Source organism: Malaclemys terrapin, chromosome 13, assembly GCF_027887155.1.
Source record: "Malaclemys terrapin pileata isolate rMalTer1 chromosome 13, rMalTer1.hap1, whole genome shotgun sequence".
Taxonomy (NCBI): Eukaryota; Metazoa; Chordata; order Testudines; family Emydidae; genus Malaclemys; species Malaclemys terrapin.
The window spans coordinates 40,386,151-40,408,524 of NC_071517.1; the positions used below are offsets into that span (position 1 = coordinate 40,386,151).

The 22,374-nt window shown below is 50.7% G+C and overlaps 1 protein-coding gene across 1 annotated transcript in view; it reads right to left on the minus strand.

Annotated features, from left to right (window-relative positions):
- Positions 1–22,374, minus strand: part of LOC128847377 (zinc finger protein 354A-like) — a 29,067-nt gene that overhangs the window by 2,438 nt on the left and 4,255 nt on the right. The window lies entirely within an intron of this gene.

Here is a 22,374-nt window from a genome sequence, read left to right on the forward strand (position 1 = left end):
GCATGCCAGCAAACACTGGGACCATACGCTGCCATGCTTTGTTATGCAATGATTCCAGACTATATGCTACTGGCCTGGTGTGGTAAAGTGTCCTACAAATTAATCATTAATCATTAAGCACGCTTGCTTTTAAACCATGGGAGCACGCCTTGGGTTAGTTCAGGGGTTACTGGTTCCAGGTCCAGGGTGATAAACATATCCTGGCTGTTGGGGAAACCGGTCTCTCCGCTTCCTTGCTGGGAGCTATCTTCCTCGCCCCCAAACCCGCTTCCCTGTTGTGTGATTCTCCATTGATGGAGTCAAAGCACAGGGTTCGGGTAGTGGTGGCTGCACCCCCTAGCATGGCATGCAGCTCTGCGTAGAAGCGGCATGTCTGCGGCTCTTACCTGGACCTTCCGTTTGCCTCTCTGGCTTTGTGGTAGTCTTGCCTTAGCTCCTTAATTTTCACGCGGCATTGCTGTGCGTCCCTGTTATGGCCTCTGTCCTTCATGGCCTTTGAGACTTTTTTTAATATTTTGCCATTTCGTTTACTGCAACCGAGTTCAGCTAGCACTGATTCATCTCCCCATAGGGTGAGCAGATCCTGAACCTCCTGTTCTGTCCATGCTGGAGCTCTTTTGCGATCCTGGGATTCCATCATGATTACCTTGCTGATGAGCTCTGCGTGGTCACCTGTGCTCTCCACGCTGGGCAAACAGGAAATGAAATTCAAAAGTTTGCCGGGCTTTTCCTGTCTACCTGGTCAGTGCATCCGAGTTGAGAGTGCTGTCCAGAGAGGTCACAATGAAGCACTCTGGGATAGCTCCCGAAGGCCAATACTGTCAAATTCCGTCCACACTAACCCTAATTAGAAATGGCAATATCGATTTCGGTGCTACTCCCCTCGTCAGAGGTGGAGTAAATAAACCGATTTAGAGGGCCTTTTAAGTCGAAAAAAAGGGCTTCATCATGTGGACGTGTCCAGGCTTAATTCGATTTAATGCTGCTAAATTCTACATAAATTCGTAGTGTAGACCAGGGCTAAGTTGACAAAACAAGGTTCGTCATGAGGACAGATGGAGCATTAAATCGACCTAACCCTGCTAAATTTGACCTAATCCCATAGTGTAGACTAGGGCTAAGTATTGGAATATCCAACAGCCAGAATATGTTTATCACCCTGGTCCTGGAACTGATAGTCGTCGGCAACTTCTGGGTGCTTGGCAGAAGATGCTGTACTACGACTGTCAACCATGATCGTCAGGACGGTGCAATAGGACTGCCGGCAGGACTTAGTCTCGAGGAGACAAAACATGTCTGCCCAGGCACTTCGGACCGAACTCACTGAGGAGTATGACGACGATGGATATCAGTCATAATACACCATCAGCTGCCAAAAGGCAAGGAGCTGCTGCTGTATAGCAATGGAGCCCCACGTCTGCCAGCACCCAGATACTCGATGATAGCTACCAGTCATACTGCACTCTCTACTGCCAAAAGGCAATTAGCTGCTGCTGTGTAGCAATGCAGTACCACGTCTGCCGGCACCCAGATGACATATGGTGACGGTGAGCTGAGCTGAGCGGGCTCCATGCTTGCCGTGGTACGTCGTCTGCACAGGTAATCCAGGTAACCCAGGTAAAAAGACAGGAATTGATTGTCTGCCATTGCTCTGATGGCGGGGGGGGCCTGAAGACATGTACCCAGAACCCCCCGCAACACTGTTTTTGCATCATCAGACACTGGGATCTCAACCCAGTATTCCAATGGGCGGCGGAGACTGCGGGAACTGTGGGCTAGCTACCCACAATGCAACGCACCGGAAGTCGATGTTAGCGTCGGTAGCCTCGCTACTGTGGACGCGGTCTGCTGACTTAATGCACTTAGTGCATTTTGTGTGGGGACACACACAATTGACTGTATAAAAACGATTTCTATAGAACCGGCTTCTATAAATTCGATCTAATTTCGTAGTGTAGACATACCCTTGAAGGGTCTTAAGATCGACTTCTGTACTCCTTCCCAGCAAGGGGATTAGCGCTAAAATTGACCTTGCTGGGTCGAATTTGTGGTAGTGTAGACGCAATTTGATGGTATTGGCCTCCAGGAGCTATCCCAGAGTCCTCCATTGTGACCGCTCTGGACAGCACTTGCAACTCAGATGCACTAGCCAGGTACACAGGAAAAGTCCTGTGAACTTTTGATTTCATTTCCTGTTTTGTCAGCGTGGCGAGCTCAGCAGCACAGGTGACCATTCAGTCCTAGAATTGCAAAAGAGCTCCATCATGGACTGAATGGGAGATAATGGATCTGATTAATGTAAGGGGAGAAGAATCTGTGCAGGCAGAACTCCATTCAAAAAGACGAATTGCTGATATGTATGCCAAATCGCACAGGGAATGGTGGACAGCGGCTACACCAGGGACACACAGCAGTGCCGTGTGAAAATTAAGGATCTCCTAAAAAACAAAGGAGGCAAATGGTCGCTCCAGGTCAGAGCCCCATACATGCGGCTACTTTCATCAGCTGCATGAAATTCTAGGGGGACATAGGTGGCGAGTTCCGTATCCACGTGTTGCTCGGGCACCAGCCATATTCAGAGCCAGGGGCCGAGCTGCACCAAAATTTGGGGCTGGGGTGCCCTCCCCCCAGCCTGTGGCCCAGCTGCACTGATGCCACTATAGCGCTTCGAAGGGGACACTACATAGACCAATGAGAAGGGTTCTCCCACCGGTGTAGGTAATCCACCTCCCCAAGAGGCAGGGGCTACGTCGACGGGAGAAGCCCTCCTGTTGCCATAGTTCTGTCTGTACCAGAAGTTAGGTTGGTACAGCTGCGTCCCTGGCTGTGGGTGGAGTTTCACAACTGACATAGGTTGCGAGTGCAGACCAAGCCTCAGCGTCAGGAGGAGGAGAAGGTGGGAGGCGAGGAGAACAGAGCTGGGAAATGGCAGGGTTTGCTCTTCGGAGCCAGACGCCTGAGCCAGAGCGCGACGAGACTTGGCCTGTGAGTGTAAAGCTGGACCTGAAATCGAAAGGGCCACGAATGACACCTCAAAAATGATAGGGGGAGGGGACAGTGGCTCCTTAATTGCTGAGATGCCGAGGTTGGGCTCAGGCGAGAAGGGAGCAGGGGATGTCAAAAGACCTGGGCAGCTTTGGAACCAGGCCGACCCCCATCACTGAGGCCAGAGGGAAATGAGGAGCCCTAGAGCCCTGCCGGTCACCCCCTCCCCATCTACTGCAGTGTCCTGTGTGGGGACGATAGCGACTGTCTCTGTCCACTCACCCCACACCGCATCCCTCAAACCTGAGCTCTTTGGATTCCCTGCTTTCGGGGAGTTTCCTTTTGTGACGGGGTCCATAGGCGGTGATTGCGTGGGTGCTCAGGGGATGGAGCACCCATGGGGAAAAATTGGTGGGTGCTCTGCACCCACTGGCAGCTCCCCACCTCCCAGCCCAGCTCACCTCCGCTCCACCTCGGCCTCCTCCCCGGAGTGCACTGCGTGCCCGTTTTTTCCCCCTAGCTCCCAGTGCTTGCACCGCGAAACAGCTGTTTCGCGGGACTGGGATGTGGGGTGATACCAGACACCTCTCTGTTCTTGGGGAACCAGGGTGCAGTATCCAGCCTGATTCATGAAAGACACTCCCCCCCCCCAGCCTCTGCTTAAACCAAAGCCCATCAGAGGAAAAAACTTGCAGACAGTAGTGAAGAGCATTGGGAGACACACCTAGACCCCTCCTGACAAGGGTGACAAGATTAAGACATCTCCATTAGCATACAGAATGGAGAGCAGAGACAACTCCCCTAGCCTCATCTGCTTGAAAGATGGGACAGGAAGACATCTCAATTTACATACAGAATGGAGAACAGAGAACCACACTGAATTCTGGGACCAGAAAAAGCAGAGAAGCACTGCATCCTGGGAATCTCTGCTCCAGATGCTAATGAACCTATGGCCTTGGCTACACTGGCAATTCACAGCGCTGCACTTGCTGCGCTCAGGGGCGTGAAACCCCCCCCCCCCCCCGAGCGCAGTGAGTGCAGCGCTTTAAAGCGCCAGTGTAATCAGCACATGCAGCGCTGCACGCTCACTCGCAGCACTGCAAGCTATTCCCCTCGGAGAGGTGGAGTACTTGCAGTGCTGTGAGAGAGCTCTCGCAGAGCTGGCGGTGCGACTACACTCTCGATTCACCGCGCTGCCGCGGCAGCGCTGTGAATCCGCAAGTGTAGCCAAGGCCTATATCTGCACAGACTCAGCTCAGCAGTTATCAGACCAATTCTAGTAATGAATCCTTAATTGATATCCAAATACTGAAGCAGCCTAGTTGCATTGTGAGCTCCCTGAAAGAAAACACCCCCCATAGCCAGGAGTGATCAGCTCCTATTGTCTAGTCTAAAGAAAACCCTTGAGTCATCAGCTTACCTATAAACAAATCTAGTGTTCTCCCTTAAACCATTGTAATTTCTCTACAAAAATCCCTACTCACCCTCTAGTCAGGGTTCTGATGCTTAGATCCAAACTATGCATCAGTTCCACTGGAACTCCATCTTCTTACTGATCGTCCTGGGGGCTCTGCCTGTCTCCAGCATTCAGGACCCTCCGCTACCACCATCATCTGGGAACCCCGACCAGTTCAAGCCTCATGGAGTGGGTGAGATCCCCCCTCTTTCTCTCTCTCTGTTTTCCTTTCTACCTTAGGTATTAACCTTTAATCATGTATGTTATGTTGGTTTAGTCCTCCTTGTGTAGTTATTACTATTATTCAATAAATAACTTTTATGGTTAAGTTGGTTGCTTCTCTCTCTGTTGCTAAACTTTACACTTTTGTGTTTTTAGCTGCCCCCATTCACTCTACAGCAACGCTTCTTTTACCTAAGCTAAAGATCCCTGCAGCACCCAAAATACTGTGGGGTTTGTTCATCGAGTAGGTTACTGCCAGTACAATTGTGTTGGGGGAGTGGGGATAGGGACATGCTGAATTTGGGATGCATAAGGGTAACAGCTTGAAAGTGCTGCTTGACCCAGTCCATGGACTCCAGGGGCATATAAGGAGAGGCATCTTGAAAGTGCTGCTTCCTCCCGCCCAGTGAGTCCAGAGACATTTAAGGGGTCAGCTTGACAGCGCTGATTGACCTGGTCCACTCATACTTGCTTTGTTAATGTATGTGTGGGTGTGTTCATCCGGTTCTGGGGCTGGAGCAACCCAGCCCTAGGGAACCTAGGTCCTGCAGGATAGCTCCATTGGGAGGGGACTTGCAGAAGGGAGAAGTAGAGCTCCATATGAAAACACAAGTGACACAAGCAGTACATTGATAGGATTACAGAATCCCCTTCCCCAGAAGAGTAACCCGAATAAATGAGCATACCCCAAAGTAATGGGCATATCTGGTAACAGGGGAAACACGGAACGCTCAGGGGAGGAGGCAGGGCCGGGGCGGGGATTTGGGGAAGGGGCCCAATAGGTGCAGGGAGAGGGTGGAGTTGGGGTGAGGAGTTTGGGGAAGCGGTCGGGGTGCGTGGGGGGGCGCGAGCTCCGACCGGCACCGGGGAAAGTTAATGCCTATGACGGGGTCCCAGCGCCTCTCACGAGTACAGAGTACAGAGAATCTTAAGACTCAAAATATAGAGAACAAATTTACCCATTTCCTTATGAACACGCCAAACCTGCTTTACTCAGCACCGCTGTATTAATTGGCTGTGTTACTGACAAAAGTTTTAGCATCATTGTAATAAAAGAAGAAAGATAAAAAGTAGTACTGTTGATTAATTACACTGGTCTACAATTTTTGAGAAGTTGTCTGCTTCAGAGATAAAATGTCTTATTTATTATGTATTTTGATGTGCTGAATTCAAATATAACAATTAAAACAACTGATTGGCTACTGTTTCTAAGATATTTAAGTTTTTACATTTTATGTCTATGTATATTGTGTAGATAGGAGAGTTTTAATCATAAATTGTAAACCTAGGTCTTTTCATGTGTTTATGGTTGCTTTACATGATAATATTTCACCTGTCCTGTTTATGTAACACTTTAAAAATCAGCAAAAGGGTTATATAAATAAAATGTAATTATGAAACAAAAGGCAAAAAACTATTATGTACATAGTTTAGTCCTATTCAGTGTCTACTCGGCGCATCTTGGCTTGTCTCTTATATTCATTAAATGGAGCATCCCTTGTCACTGTCCAGCAATAGTCTGCAAGCATTGATGGGCTCCATTTGCCCTGATAGCGTTTCTCCATTGTTGCAATGTCCTGGTGAAATCGCTCGCCGTGCTCGTCGCTCACTGCTCCACAGTTCGGTGCAAAAAAATCTAGATGAGCCTGCAAAAAATGTGTCTTTAGTGACATGTTGCAACCAAGGCTTTGGTATGCCTTGAGGAGGTTATCCACCAACAACCTGTAGTTGTCTGCCTTGTTGTTTCCGATAAAATTTATTGCCACTAACTGGAAGGCTTTCCATGCCGTCTTTTCCTTGCCACGCAGTGCATGGTCAAATGCATCATCTGGAAGAAGTTCACGAATCTGAGGACCAACAAAGACACCTTCCTTTATCTTAGCTTCACTTAACCTTGGAAATTTTCCACGGAGGTACTTGAAAGCTGCTTGTGTTTTGTCAATGGCCTTGACAAAGTTCTTCATCAGACCCAGCTTGATGTGTAAGGGTGGTAACAAAATCTTCCTTGATTCAACAAGTGGTGGATGCGGAACACTTTTCCTCCCAGGCTCCAATGACTGTCGGAGTGGCCAATCTTTCTTGATGTAGTGGGAATCTCTTGCACGACTATCCCATTCGCAGAGAAAACAGCAGTACTTTGGGTATCCATTCTGCAGACCAAACAAGAGAGCAACAACCTTCAAATCACCACAGAGCTGCCACTGATGTTGGTCATAGTTTATGCACCTCAAAAGTTGTTTCATGTTGTCATAGGTTTCCTTCATATGGACTGCATGACCAACTGGAATTAATGGCAAAACATTGCCATTATGCAGTAAAACAGCTTTAAGACTTGTCTTCGATGAATCAATGAACAGTCTCCACTCATCTGGATCGTGAACGATGTTGAGGGCTGCCATCACACCATCGATGTTGTTGCAGGTTACAAGATCACCTTCCATGAAGAAGAATGGGACAAGATCCTTTTGACGGTCACGGAACATTGAAACCCTAACATCACCTGCCAGGAGATTCCACTGCTGTAGTCTGGAGCCCAACACCTCTGCCTTATTCTTGGGTAGTTCCAAATCCCTGACAAAGTCATTCAGTTCACCTTGTGTTATGAGGTGTGGTTCAGAGGAGGAGGATGGGAGAAAATGTGGGTCCTGTGACATTGATGGTTCAGGACCAGAAGTTTCATACTCTTCCTCTTCCTCGTCTGACTCAAGTGAGAATGATTCTGGTGCATCAGGAACCGGCAGTCCTTCCCCGTGGGGTACTGGTCGTATAGCTGATGGAATGTTTGGATAATGCACAGTTCACTTTTTCTTCTTTGACACACCTTTCCAAACTGGAGGCACCATGCAGAAGTAACAATTGCTGGTATGATCTGTTGGCTCTCTCCAAATCATTGGCACTGCAAAAGGCAGAGATTTCCTTTTCCTGTTCAACCACTGGCGAAGATTTGTTGCACAAGTGTTGCAGCATATGTGTGGGGCCCACCTCTTGTCCTGATCTCCAATTTTGCAGCCAAAATAAAAGTGATAGGCTTTCTTAACCATAGTGGTTATACTGCGCTTTTGTGATGCAAAAGTCACTTCACCACAAACATAGCAGAAGTTATCTGCACTGTTCACACAAGTACCAGGCATCTCTGCTCACTTTGGCTAAACAGAAATGTGTCCCTTTGCAAAATCAAACACTGACAAATAAAAGAGCATGACACTGTATGATTTCTAGAGCTGATATAGGGCAATTTGTTCACAGAGTGATGTAAGCTTCATTATGATTGCATCATCCATGACTTCTAGGAATAACATGATGCAATTCATATCATGTATGACGCAATACCAGCTTCAGATTGCATCATTCATTGTTTTGCCTAAAAAGCAAGTAGTGTCCAAACCCAGTCATAGATTTATTCATAGATCCAGTCAAAGATGCATTTTAGTCATTTCTGGTTTAAATTGAGATCCCTTCCCTTTAGAACTCACTTATCCTCCGCCATTCCCAAGTCAAGGGTCATCTAGACAGTATTTGGTCCTGCCGTGTGGGCAGGGGACTGGACTCGATGACCTCTCGAGGTCCCTTCCAGTCCTAGAATCTATGAATCTATGAATCTATATACTGACCCAATAGCATAACTTGAAAGCTAGAGCCAATCAACAATTTTAAGCATCATTTTCATTCTCAGTGACCCAGAATTAGTAACGTTTGACTACATTTATTTCAGAAGCATTTTGGCTGTAGAGCAGTGTTACCGTTAACTGACACGATTAACTCAAACAAATTAATCATGACAAAAAATTGTGATTAATTTTAAGCACACTGTTTACAATAGAATATCTATTGACATTTATTAAATATTTTTGGATATTTTTCTACATTTCCAACCAAATATATCGATTTCAATTACAAAGCAAATATAAAGTATACAGTGTTCACTTTATATTATTTTTAATACAAATATTTCCACTGGAAAAATTATAAAAGAAATAGTATTTTTCAATTCATCTCATACAAGGACTATAGTGCGATCTCTTTATCACAAAAGTGCAACTTACAAATGTAGATTTTTTGTTATTACATAACTCCGCTGAAAAATAAAACAATGTACAACTTTAGAGCTGACAAGTCCACTCAGTCCTACTTCTTGTTCAGGCAATCACTTGGAGAAACAAGTTTGTTTACATTTATGGGACATAATGCTGCCTACTTTTTATTTACAATGTCACCTGAAAGTGAGAACAGATGTTTACAACAGGGTGAGCTGCAGGAGATTCCCCCACCTCCAGAGGACTGGGGAGCTCTGGGGGATGTCTTCCCCTAGGCTGGGGAGCTGTGGGGGTTACCCTGCTGCCTACAAGTGTTAGGGAGCACCAGGGATTCCCCCACATCCAGGGGGACTGGAGAGCTCTGGGGCTCCCCCACACTGGCAGTGACTGGGGAGCTGTGAGGGATCCCCAATTGCTGGGGCTGGAGATCTGCGGGAATGCCCCCCAGGCTGGGGAACTGCAGCGGTTACCCTGCCACCTGTGGTGCCTAGCGAGCTCCATACATCCCCCTCATCCGTGGACCCACCCTGGAGAGCTCCGGGAGATCCCGTGCAGAATGGGGAGCTGCAGAATGCCCCTGCCAGTGATGGCTGGGGAGCCACGGGACATTCCCCCATGCCCAGAGCTCCAGCAGTCCCCCACACTTACAGGCACTGGGCAGTCAGGGGGCTTCCTCACCACTTGGGGACTGGGGAACTCTGAGGGATTCCTCCCCAGGCTGGGAGCTGCGGCGGTTGCCCAGGTCCCGGCAGCGGCCAGGGAGCTGAATTGTGGGGACTGCAGAGCTGCAGGGTATCCCCGCCCCCCACTTGCTGCGATTGGGGAGTGCAGACCCGCCGGGAGATCCCCTCTGCCCGCAGAGATTGGATTCACCCACACAAAAGAAAGGATAATTTTTGCAGCGTCTCGACAGCACACAGTCATTGGATGAACAATAGGCTTTTGAAGTAACCTTCTATTTCCTAAACATTACTGGTAACATGGATTAACATGTGATTCTCTATAAAGCAGTTCATAGACAGTTTACCACAAACTTTCAGGAGACAAACAATGACATTATTACAACCAAGTTTTGTCTAAATGTTAATATTCCTTTTGATCTCTGAATTCACAGAATAGAGCCCTAGACAGGAACCATTTACTTCCATTATTAACCTGTAACAAGATATAGCTAAACAAAGACTACTACAGTTACCATCTTCTTCCATGTCTTTAACAATAAACGTTTACCTTTCAAAGCTCTAGTTTTTCTAACGCAGGGATCAGCAACCTTTCAGAATTGATGTGCCGAGTCTTCATTTATTCACTCTAATTTAAGGTTTCGTGTGCCAGTGATACATTTTAACATGTTTAGAAGGTCTCTTTCTCTAAGTCTATAATATATAACTAAACTATTTTTGTATGTAAAGTAAATACGGTTTTTAAAATGTTTAAGAAACTTAATTTCAAATTAAATTAAAATGCAGAGCTCCCCGGACCTGTGGCCAGGACCCGGGCAGTGAGAGTGCCACTGAAAATCAGCTCGCATACCGCCTTCAGCACACATGCCATAGGTTGCCTACCCCTGATCTAACGAGTACACACTTTTCTAACATGTCTCTAAAGCTTGATTCTAGGTCAATTACATGCAATTTCCTTAACACCTTCTGTCCCTGCATCAGAGAAGTTTAGAAGTGAAATTTCCACACAATCTAAACACTTGTGAGGTCTCTCTCCTGTGTGGATTCTCTGGTGTTTAAGAAGGCGTGATCTCCATCTGAAACCTTTTCCACAGAATAAACACCTGTGTGGTCTCTCTCCTGTGTGGACTGACTGATGTTTAACAAAGTCTGACCTCCGTATGAATCTTTTTCCACAATCTAAACATTTATGGGGTCTCTCTCCTGTGTGGAATACCTGATGTTTAACAAGGTCTGACCTCCATACAAAACTTTTTCCACAGTTCAGGCACTTGTGAGGTCTCTCTCCTGTGTGGATTCTCTGATGTTGAATAAGATCTGACCTTTGAATGAACCTTTTCCCACAGTCCAGCACTTATGGGGTCTCTCTCCTGTGTGGATTGCCTGATGATTAAAAAGATCTGATCTCTGTATGAAACTTTTCCCACGGTTGAAACACTTATGGGGTCTATCTCCTGTGTGGATTGCCTGATGTTTAAGAAGGTCGGACCTCTGTATGAAACTTTTCCCACAGTCCAAGCACTTATGGGGTCTCGAGCCTGTGTGTAATGCCTGATGTTTAACAAGGTGTGACCTTCTTATGAAACTTTTACCACAGTCCAAGCACTTGTGGGGTCTCTCTATTGTGTGGATTGCCTGATGACGAACTAGGTGTGACCTCTGTATGAAACTTTTCCCACAGTCCAAGCACTTGTGTGGTCTTTCTCCTGTGTGTAATGCCTGATGTTTAACAAGGTGTGACCTCAAGGGAGCCAGCAGACGCCGCCCAGAAGAACTCTGCCTGGATGGGTGAATGGACGGAGGAGTGGAAATAGGCCCCACAGTCGCAGGACATCCCGTCGGCCAACCTCTTCTCCCTGGTTTTGTAGATGGCTAGTTTGGCCAGGGCTAAGAGAAGGTTGATAAGGAGGTCCCGCAACTTTGTGGGGCCACAGATGGGGAGTGCATAGATGAACAGGTGAGGGGGAAAGTGCAACCGAAAACATAATAATATATCTAAGAGGAGCCGGAATAGGGGCTGCAATCTGGTGCACTCTAGATAAATGTGCGCCAGCATTTCCTTCATGCCGCAAAAGGAGCAGGTGTTTGGGATGGGATAAACAGCGTCAAGTACACACCCGTGGTCACGGCCCCAGGAAAGAGCTGCCAACTGATTTCTCCAGTGGGCCTTGGAACCAGGGTGGAGTATAGGCTGACCCACCGGGGCTTCTCACCCTTGAGAGGTGGTAGGAGGTCCCGCCACTTTGTGTTGGGGCGGGACGCGAGGGTGAGGAAGTGAAGGATGTGGAGTACAAGTGTGTACAGATGCTTCTTTGCTGCGGTCTGGAACAGAACCGGCTGCAGATCGTGCAGCGAGCTCACAGTGAAAGGGCGGGGGGGCCAGTTGGGTCCACGGGGACAGGGGCCCAATGAAAAGGTCCACAGGGCCTGGGGTGGAGGGTGGGCAGGGCGTGCCCTCTCGCAGGACCTGGTTGAGGTAGGCCCGAGCAGCGGGCAGTAAAGCGGCCTTCACCTTCTGAAGTACGCGCTGGGGAGTGCAAGGTCTGGAGAGCCCCATGCGCTGAGCGAGCATCAGGGGATCCAGCCAGTCTCCCTGGTCGTAGTCCAGGAGGTCTCCGACCCTGGTGACTTCTGCCAAGCACCGCGGGGGCCTTCTGGAGCACCGCGGAGGACTCCGCCACCTGCGCACGAAGCTGGGGGTTGTGTAGCAGGGGCTCCACGAGGAGATCAGCCCCCACGGTGGCCGCCACAGACCTGGTCATTGAAAACAGCTTCCAGATCCGGAGGAGGTCTTGGTAGAAGACCGGCAGCCCGGAGAGGTCTCGTGGAAGACCTCTCGGATGGAGATAAAGGGGCTGCCGGTTGTATCAGAGCCCTCAGAAGTGGCACAGGAAGGCGTGTGCCAGTACTCTCCATGCCAGACTACCTGCACCGTACAGGAGCCTCTGCAGGGCCTGGAGGTGGAAGACATGGACCTGAGTGCGTAGGCAGTTCAGGCCCTGCCCCCACTCCTCCAGGGGCAAATGGAGGACCCCTGCAGAGACCCAGTGCACTCCTAGCCAAAAGAACTCCAGAATCACCGTCCGGAGGTTGGCCAGGAAACCCGGGGCTGGGACCAGGGTGTTGAGCTGGTACCAGAGCATGGACAGGACTAGTTGATTGAGCACCAATGCCCTTAATTGGAGGGAGAGGCACCAGAGTAGTCCTGTCCATTTCCGGAGCTGCTCCGTCACCCTGCCCTCTAAGCCGTGCCAGTTCTCCAGCAGAGATGGATGAGTGGCAGAAAGGTAAACGCCGAGATAAAGCAGCGGACCCGCGGTCCACCAGATGGCCTGAAGCGCCGGTGGGAGGGATCTCGCTGACTGGCTCGGTCAGGGTCCAGTTGAGCCTGACCAGACACTCTGTGGAAGTGTACAGCACCTGGAGAAAACCCACAAACTGGGGTCCGAAGCCAAATGCTCGCAGAGTGCTCAGGAGATACCCATGGTCCACCCTGTCGAACGCCTTCTCCTGATCCAGGGACAAGAGGGAGAATGACAGACCATCCCTACACCCTAGTTCCAGGAGGTCCCGGACCAGATACAGGTTATTAAATATTGTGCAGCCCGGGACGGTGTAGGTCTGGTTTGGGTGGACCACCTCCGCCAGCACGGACCCTAGCCGCATCGAGATGGCCTTTGCCACGATTTTGTAGTCCGTGCTGAGGAGCGAGATGGGATCCCAATTCCGTAAGTTGCGGAGGTCCCCCTTCTTCGGCAATAAGGCGAGCATGGCTCACCTGCACGAAAGAGGGAGGACCCCGCTCTGCAAAGACTTGGCCCAGACGGTGACTAATTCTGGGACGAGGACGTCCCAGAACACGCAGTAGAACTCCACGGTCAGCCCGGCCATGTCCGGAGATTTATTGGTGGGCATGCGACAGAGGGCTTCCGAGAACTCGGCCAGAGCGAGAGACAACTCTAGCCAGTCACGGTCACCCGCGCTCACCGTCGGGAGTCCGTCCCAGAGAACTCTGCAAGCGTTAGGATCGGTCGGATCCGGGGAGAAAAGATTTGCGTAGAATGCCCTGATCTTCCCGCACATCTCCTTGCCGGATCCGTGATGGGGGTGCCGTCCTCTGCCAGGAGGCAGGTGATGTGCTTCTTGGCACCCCCTCTTTTTCTCCAGGGCATAGAAGAAGCAGGAGCCGCAATCCATCTCCCGAAGGAAGCGGATGTGGGAATGAACAAAGGCACCCTGGGCTCGATGGTCTTCGAGGACCTGGAGAGCCTCCCGCTTCTCCCGGCACGCTCCGCAGAGGGATGGATCCCTGGGGCTGGAGGCCAGATGCCTGTCCAGCACTAAGACCTCCCGTTCCAACTGCTCTATCGCCGCATCCCTCCGTCGGCTGGCGCCGGGTGTAGTCACGTCAGAAGAGCCGGGCGCGTACCTTCCGCAGGTCTCACCACCGCCGCGCAAAGGGAAAGGCGCACCTCTGCCCTCGCCAGGCCAGCCAGAACTCCCGGAAGGACGTTATGAAGCCCACATCCTCCAGCAAACTGTTATTAAAGTGCCAAAAGGCCAGCCACGGCCTCTCCGCACAGAGAGAGGCCGTCACGGTGGCGATCTGAAAAAGGGGCCGGCCAAATGCTGGAGGAGTGGGCCCGTGAAAGGTGGAAACATCACAAATAGATGCGGTTCAGCCGGGAGTGGCGGGACTGATGGGCCTCCATCTAGACAAAGGTGAACGTTGAGACGTTGTCCGGGTGGTGGTCGCGCCAGACGTCCACCAAGGAGGGATGTTCGACGATCTCCCAGAGGACGTCCGCAGTGGCTGGGCACTGCTCAGTCCCCGAGCTGTCCCGTTCCTCGAGGGTGGTGTTAAAGTCCCCGCCCAGGACCAGGCACTCGTGAGGATCCAAGGAGACGAGGAAGGTGGACGCCTGCTGATAAAAATGCAACCTCTCCAGGCCCGATGTTGGGGCGTAGACGTTGATGAGATTGACCACAAGCCCCTCCATGCGGACCCGGAGGTGCAGCAGGCGGCCTGGCACAGCCTCGATGACCCCTAGCACCTCGGGCCGTAGGTCGGGGGAGAACAGGGTTGCCACTCCAGCCGTACGAACTGTGAGGTGGCTAAAGTAGACCCTGTCCCGCCACTCCAGCCGTCAGCTAGCTTCAGTGGCCGGATCCGTATGGGTCTCCTGCAGGAAAACCACAGAGTACCCCCACTCCCGAAGGAAGGAGAGCACCTAGCTCCTGCAGAGACCCATCCTACAGCCCCGGGTGTTCAATGTTGCAAGGATGATCTGTGCCATGAGGAGGGGTGGGGGGGGATCCTCACAGGCAGAGACACCCACAGCCTCCGTTGGGCCACGCAGCAAACCATGACCTACCCAGTAGGTGAGTAGGAAGTCACGGAAGAGGAGGACCCGCTGGTAGGCCGCGGCGGCCTGCCTCCCAGTCCTCTTACCCTCCCCCATGAGGGCCCTCGCAGCCTGGAGGATCTGATGGAAATCCCCCCATCGCTGGAGTGCAAGCTGTACCTTGTGACGGGAGCCACGGACGTCCTCAAGGAATTCCTGCAGCTCCTCTCTCAGCGTATGGGGGGGCGGGGTTACCAATCTATGACTTTCCCCCAGTGGGGCCCGTCACAGCCCCATGGCCCACCGAGACAGGCAAGCAGGGGGCAGACCGTTAACATGGTGTCCGATGGCCTGATGCCATGAGGTCTGCCCTGTTTCCTGGTTCAACAGGGGGCGGCGGAGAGAAAACAGGAGCCCCTCGTGGGTCGGGACAGGGAAAAACAAAGGCCGCTCCCTGGGGGTCATCCTCAGGGATATGGACAGATTTGACCCCAGGGGCGGCAATGGCATCACAGGAGGTAGAGGGGATAAGGACGGGGCTGGCATCAGGGACAGGGCTGGGGTCTGGAGTAGGGTCAGGGCAGGGATCAGGAATAGAATCAGGGAGGGGGACAAAGGCAGGATCCCGAGCCCTAGTAGTTGGGCCGCTGGATGGTGGTCCCCCTTGGTCCGGCTCAGGAATCTGGGGGGTGGGAAGGGGACCCTCAATGATGCCGGGCTCAGCCACTGTGGCTGGTGTGGCAGTCACTGCATCTGGAGATGGACGGTCTTTAATGGGGTCCCAGCCCAGGAAGTAGGTTGGTTGCCCCACATCTAAAAGGGACACTCCATGGGAATCATGTCCCAGCAGCGTGGCACCAGCAGTCACCTCAGTAGGCTCGGCGGCTGTCAGCGGGGTGCCACCCGCGGCCGGGCAGATGGAAGAATCCAGGGGACCCTCAGAGGTGAGAGTAGAAGCAGCAGTTAGGGGAAGGGAACATAGGGAAAGGTGAATTGGGGTGAGGTCACTTAGATCGAGGCCCGCTGGCAGAGGGTTGTCCTCCCCCTGGGTGACCGGAGTCAGACCCAGGGCCTTGATCTCCTCATAAATGGAGGGGAGATCACCTTCCACCACCCCAGAGCTCTCCCCGCCAGAACCCAAACTGACGCTCGCCTTGGTGCTCACAGGGGCTTCAGATGGTAAGGGGGCGAGAGGGGCTCCATCGGAGGCTTCCACAGGAAGGGACTCCGGAGGAGGGTCGATGTTACCTTCCGGTGCTGTCATGTTGTCCCCAGCCAGCACCATTGAATGGGAGTTGTCAGGGGGCAAAGTGGAAGGCTCAGCATTGGTGCCCCCCTTCCTGCTCTTCCGGGGGGCATCCGAATCCGAAGAATGGATCGGAGCCCCAGCCTTCCACTTGCCCCGCTTCCCCTGCCCTAAGGACCAGCCCTCCATGGCATCATCTGTAGGCTGGCTAACAGGGGTCGAGTCGGGGAGCAAGGGCGATGGCTCAGGGACTCGGGGAGGCAATGGTGGGGCAGCATGTAGAGGAAGGATTCCCCCTGGGGCGGGCCCTCACCAATGACCGGTGGTATCTCTGCCGCACCCTCCTCCACAGGCTCCGCCGGATCACAGACAGCGGAGGCGGGGCTCTCCCGCTCGTCTGGGCACGCTGGGGGGAATACCCCTTGGACCCGAGCAGGAGCAGTGGTGGACTGGAAAGGAGGAGGGACAGCTCCGGGCGCCGGGCAGCCAGGGGCGCCGGCGATGACAGGGCCGGTGTCTTGCCGGGGCTTGGGGGTCCTGGATGCTCCTCCGTGCCAGGCCAAGGGGCAGTCCCTCCGGACGTGCCCCATCACCCGGCAGAGGTAGCACCGGGCCTCCCCTGTGGAGTAATGCACCCAGTAATGGGCTCCCTGGTAGGGAAGGAGGAAGGATCCCTCGAGCACCTGTTCGCCACACGCAGCCGGCAGCAGTTGAAGCTGCACTTGCCAGCGGAACGAGAGGATGCGACGGAGGGCGAGGTCTTTGCAGCCCAACGGAAGAGAGCTGATGACAGAGATAGGTCATCCGAGGGCAGAAAGGGCAGCCAGCAGGGCGGCATTGGGTAGTAAGGAGGGACGGAGGTCAGAATTAACCGGACCCCCAGGTTTTCCAGCGGTTCCAGGGGCACGAACACGCCCCCCACTGCCAGGCCTGTCTCTACCGCCTCCCGGGTGGCGGCCTCCGATGCTAGAAAGAAGACTACCCTTCCGTACATTTTGGAGGCCGCTACGATGGCCGTGGGCCCCACCACTCTCGTCAATGCCTGCACGTAGATCTCCATGTGGGGCGAGGAGGGCACCAGGAGGCAACGGACGCCATGCTTTCTGGTTAAGGTGGGGAAGGGGCCCCGGCCGCTATAGATGGTAGTGGAGGCGGTGGTCGAAGGAGTAGCGGCAGGCAGGGGGGCATATGCCCTGGGGGCCGAGGGAGGGGCACCCACAGAGCTGGTGGAGGGAGCAGCAGGGAGGGATGCTGCGGCCGGTAGCGGGGCTGCGGCAGTGGGGGTAGCCCCTGCCATGGAGGGCCAGGTTTTTTTAGTGGGGCCCTTACCCTTCTTCTTCCCTGACCTTTCCTGCTAGCTGGGGGGGGCTCCCCCCGAATCGGAAGGGGCAAGGGACGTGGCAGCAGCGGAGGTCTTTCCGGTACTCGCTGCTTCACGCCGAGCAGAACCGTCTTCTAATCCAGACCATCCTACAGAAGGACTTTTGTGTTGCCTTGGAGGACCTTGATCCTCTCTTTAAGGGACAATGTTGCCTGCGCCTTCAGCCCGGGTGGAACAACATCTCAGCCGTGGCTAACCAACTGTCCTCCTTCACCGTTCAGATTCGTAAGGAGCATGAGCAGTGGGATTGGTGGCAAGCCCAGTGGTCCAGTTGGGGGCTGGGATCCTGGGCCCAGTCCATCAAGCAGTGGCTTATTACTGTGGCTATTATTCTTGTAGCCTTTCTGTTGGGGATAGCAGTGGTCAAGCAGCTAATTCACAGGGTTGTGTCTGCCCTGTCCTTGCAGGTGAGGTACTCCTCCATTCCCCTTAACATCAGCGAACCAACACCCCTGTTGGAGAAAAACAGAGTTCTCACTATTTGTTTAGGTACAGCAAGTCAGATGCTTTATTAACTCTCACAATTGCGCAGAGGGAGAGAGCTAAGCAGGTCTCTCAACAGGTAAACAATTACAGCAAGCATTTATACCTTTTGTTACAGACAATAATGAGCAACAGTTGCATTTTGTTTATACATAGGCCATCTTGATATCTCATTTCCTCACTTGTTTTGACTCTTGCCAACATACAATATTTTCTATACCTTATCTACACAAGGTCTTCTACACCTTATCTATACCAGGTCATAATGACTTCTTACACAGTTCTTTCTCACCCGCCTCACACAATCCTCGCTTCTACAAATCTCGCGTTATCAGGGTTACAGTTAGCCTGACTCTTGCTAACGAACTGTCATGTATTGCAATCCCCTTCCTGTCAGTTCTTTCTCTGCTTCCACACCCCTAAATTACTCAGATAGTGAGGATCTGTAACCCCTCTGGCCTTGGTCTTTGAACGGGGCAACCCCCTCACAGCCCGTGAGGTCGGCCACGGGGGCATGTCTGTTACAGCTGTCCTCCTGCTGTTCTGTTTGTGCTGTGTGGCCGCCCCCCCCTCCCCGCCGCCATGGAACTAACCAAAGTCACAGCCTGGCCCTGCTCATGGAAATGGCTTGTGCAGACTGACTGGAGCCATTGCTCTGCTCAGGGAGGGGAGGGCTTTTCGCTCCTTTGTCTAGCTTCTTTGTCCGGACCCGGCTCAGTGTAGGGTGCTCTGCCCAGATATGCAAGACCTAAAGTGGCCACATAGCTGAGCATATGAGTCATACCCGTGACTCAGAACTTGCCCAGGCATGTCCTGTGCCTACCTGCAGTTTCCCTGCTTCTCTCCTCCCCTGGATTAAGGGGAACCAATCAAAGTTACTGGCGGGAAACTGCCTGAGTTTGCCCTTAAAAACAGAAATTTTCTGATCAGACCCCCGGAGAAGGTCCTTGCTTTGCCAACTGGTCTGATCAGCTAGGGGTCTTTGGGGGGGGCCCTCTCCCCGCTCTCGTTTGTTTTTGAGCGTACCCCCATTTTTAAACTCCCCTCCCACGAACAACAAATTTGTGCCTGGAGATCTCCTGATTATTGTAAGTGAATCGAGTCCTCTCTGTGTCCTCTTGTGGAAGCAGAGAAAGAACTGACAGGAAGGGGATTGCAATACATGACAGTTGGTTAGCAAGAGTCAGGCTAACTATAACCCTAATAATGCGAGATTTGTAGAAGCGAGGATTGTGTGAGGCGAGTGGGAAAGAACTGTGTGAGAAGTTGTTGCGACCTTGTGTAGATAATGTGTAGAAAATATTGTATGTAGGCTAGAGTCAAAACAAGTGAGAAAAATAAGATATCAAGATGGCCTATGTATAAACAAAATGCAGCTGTTGCTTGTTATTGTCTGTAATGAAAGGTATAAAGGTTTGCTGTAATTGTTTACCTGTAGAGAGACCTGCTTAGCTCTCTCCCTCTACGCAATTGTGAGAGAAAATAAAGTATCTGACTTGCTGTACCCAAACAAAAAGTGAGAACTCTGTTATTCTCCGACACTCTGATGTTGAAACTGCTGTTCCTGCTGCTGCTTTGGGGATTGGTAAGGAAAAACTTCTTGCAGACTCCCCTTGTTTTAGCTGCTGGCTTTCTTTGCCCCAGCAGGCAGACCCAAGCTAACTCCTTGGTATGTATCTGTAATCTGTTTCTTGCTCCGCAGTGCCTTTACTGCTAGAAATAAGCCTGTGCCTTCCTGGACTGTATCCTGGGCTGCCAGCTTGCAGCCAGCCCCCTGCTTGAGCCACCACTAGTTAAACACACACACCCCTTGGAGCTGTATCCCGGGCACACACCACTCTGCCCTCTGGAACTACCCCTAGTATAAGGTGCACCCATTAGGTTAGATTTAGCCTTTAGTCTAGATAAATTGTAATTTCATTTTGCATAGTTGTGGTTAAGTTAGGTTTAGGAAATTGCTTGCACTGTACTCTGTAAATTAGTCTTAAAGAATTGTTGCATTGTGTTTTGTTACTTGCTAATTTGTGTAGTCTTGGTTAAGTTAAATCATAGATAAGATTTTGCTGTGTTCTGTATAATTGTCTCTCTCTCTCTCTCTCTCTTTCTCTCTGCTGTTTAAACTTGCAGCCTGTCTGTTCTCTGTGTCTCCCTGAGTTTAAATCTCCCTCCACCGCGTGCTCACCCTGCTCCTACTGTTACCAAACCTCAATTGTATTACTGAAGTCTAGCATGAAACCCCACTGGTTACACCTTTTCTCTCTAACACACCTCACATTTTACATTTACAACACTGTGACACATTTTTACCTAAAGTTATTGGTTATTTAACACATTTTACCCATACTGTTAGTTGGTTATATGCGGCTGTGACATACTCTTTACATAGAAATTGTTAGCTATCTGTTACATTTATACTTCAGTGTTAATTGGTTATCAACTGTATTGTACCCCACTGTATTGTACCCCACTATTGAAACCCCCTATCCTATTTACTAAAAGAAACCCCTCCCCAATTGTCTACCTTAACAAACCCCATACCCCTCACTATTGAATTTCCCCTGTTTTTGTATTTTTGAATAAAGTTTATTTTGCACCCCACCAGTGCAGTAGTTGTCCCCCAAGATCACCTACCTTACATGTAATTGACTCAGGGTCAACAATTAGAGTGAGATTTTAAAAGTGTGTCCACTGTAGATAAGCTAGAGTTTGAAATGTAAATGTGTATTTTTAAAGACTTGGAAGAAGAGGGCAAGTCATATCTGAGTAACCTAATTGCCTTCTATGACGAGATAACTGGCTCTGTCAATGAGGGAAAAGCAGTGGATGTGTTATTACTTGATTTTAGCAAAGCTTTTGATATGATCTCCTACAGTATTCTTGCCAGCAAGTTAAAGAAGTATGGGCTGGATGAATGGACTATAAGGTGGGTAGAATGCTGGCTAGATCGACGGGCTCAAAGGGGTAGTGATTAAAGTCTTCATGCCTAGTTGGCAGCCGATATCAAGCAGAGTGCCCCAGGGGTCAGTTTTGTTCACTATCTTCATTAATGATCTGGAGGATGATGTGGACTGCACCCTCAGGAAGTTTGCAGATGACACTAAACTGGGAGGAGTGGTAGATACTCTAGAGGGTAGGGATAGGATACAGAGGGACCTAAACAAATTAGAGGATTGGGCCAAAATAAATCTGATGAGGTCCAACAAGGGTAAGTGCAGAGTCCTGCACTTAGGATGAAAGAATCCCATTCACTGCTACAGACTAGGGACCGAATGGCTAGGCAGCAGTTCTGCAGAAAAGGACCTGGGGTTACAGTGGATGAGAAGCTGGATATAAGTCAACAGTGTGCCCTTGTTGCCAAGAAGGTTAATGGCATTTTGGTCTGCACAAGTAGGGGCATTGCCAGCAGATTGAGGGACATGATCGTTCCCCTCTATTCAACATTGGTGAGGCCTCATCTGGAATATTGTGTCCAGTTTTGGACCCCACACTAAAAGAAGGCTGTGGAAAAATTGGAAAGAGTCCAGCGGAAGGCAACAAAAAGGATTAGGGGGCTGGAGCACATGACTTATGAGGAGAGGCTGAGAGAACGGGGATTGTTTAGTCTACAGAAGAGAAGAATGATGGGGTATTTGGTAGCGTCTTTCAACTACCTGAAAGGGGGTTCCAAAGAGGATGGATCTAGACTGTTCTCAGTGATACCAGACGACAGAACAAGGAGTAATGGTCTCCAGTTGAAGTGGAGAAAGTTTAGGTTGCATATTAGGAAAAACTTTTTCACTAGGAGGGTGGTGATGCACTGGAATGGGTTACCTAGGGAAGGGTGGAATCTCGTTCCTTAGAGCTTTTTAAGGTAAGGCTTGACTAAGCCCTGGCTGGGATGATGTATTTGGGGATTGGCCCTGCAATAAGTAGGGGGTTGGACTAGATGACCTCCTGATGTCTCTTCCAAACCTGATATTATATGATTCTAAGAGGGGTAACTGTAATAGTCTATATTTAGCTACCCAAAGGGTTCCTGTATTCTATTAATTCAGGGATCAATAATTCAGCGATTATACCCGTCCCCATGCCACCTGCCCAATTCCAGCTCAGTCTCATTGAATTCATTGGCGGTAGGGGCTGAAGGATGGAGAGAATGTTTATAACTGAAATCACCAAAATGTGTTTTGGAAGGTTAATGTTAATCAGATCTGTTCTGCTCTCCTTCTCAGACATTTTCTCTGGGAATCCCGGAGACGGAAAGGAGCAGGTGTTACCATCTTGGCTACTAATCCCCATGGTGACTCTATGCACTAGCAATTCTCAAAGTGTGGGGAGAGCCTCCCAATGGAGGCATAGGAATGCGTCAAGGGAGTCGTGATCAGTGTGGGTTGTTTGGTTTTTTTTTAAAGAGCACTGCTGTTGGCCCCAGTTGGCTGGGGCTCAAGAAGAAGGAACATGCCTTGCTGGGAGTTGGGGATCAATGCTTAAGTTGTCAAACCCAGGTGGAGCAGCAGCACAGAAGTAGGGGCGGCAATGGGGTCATAAGTCTGCTGTGAACAA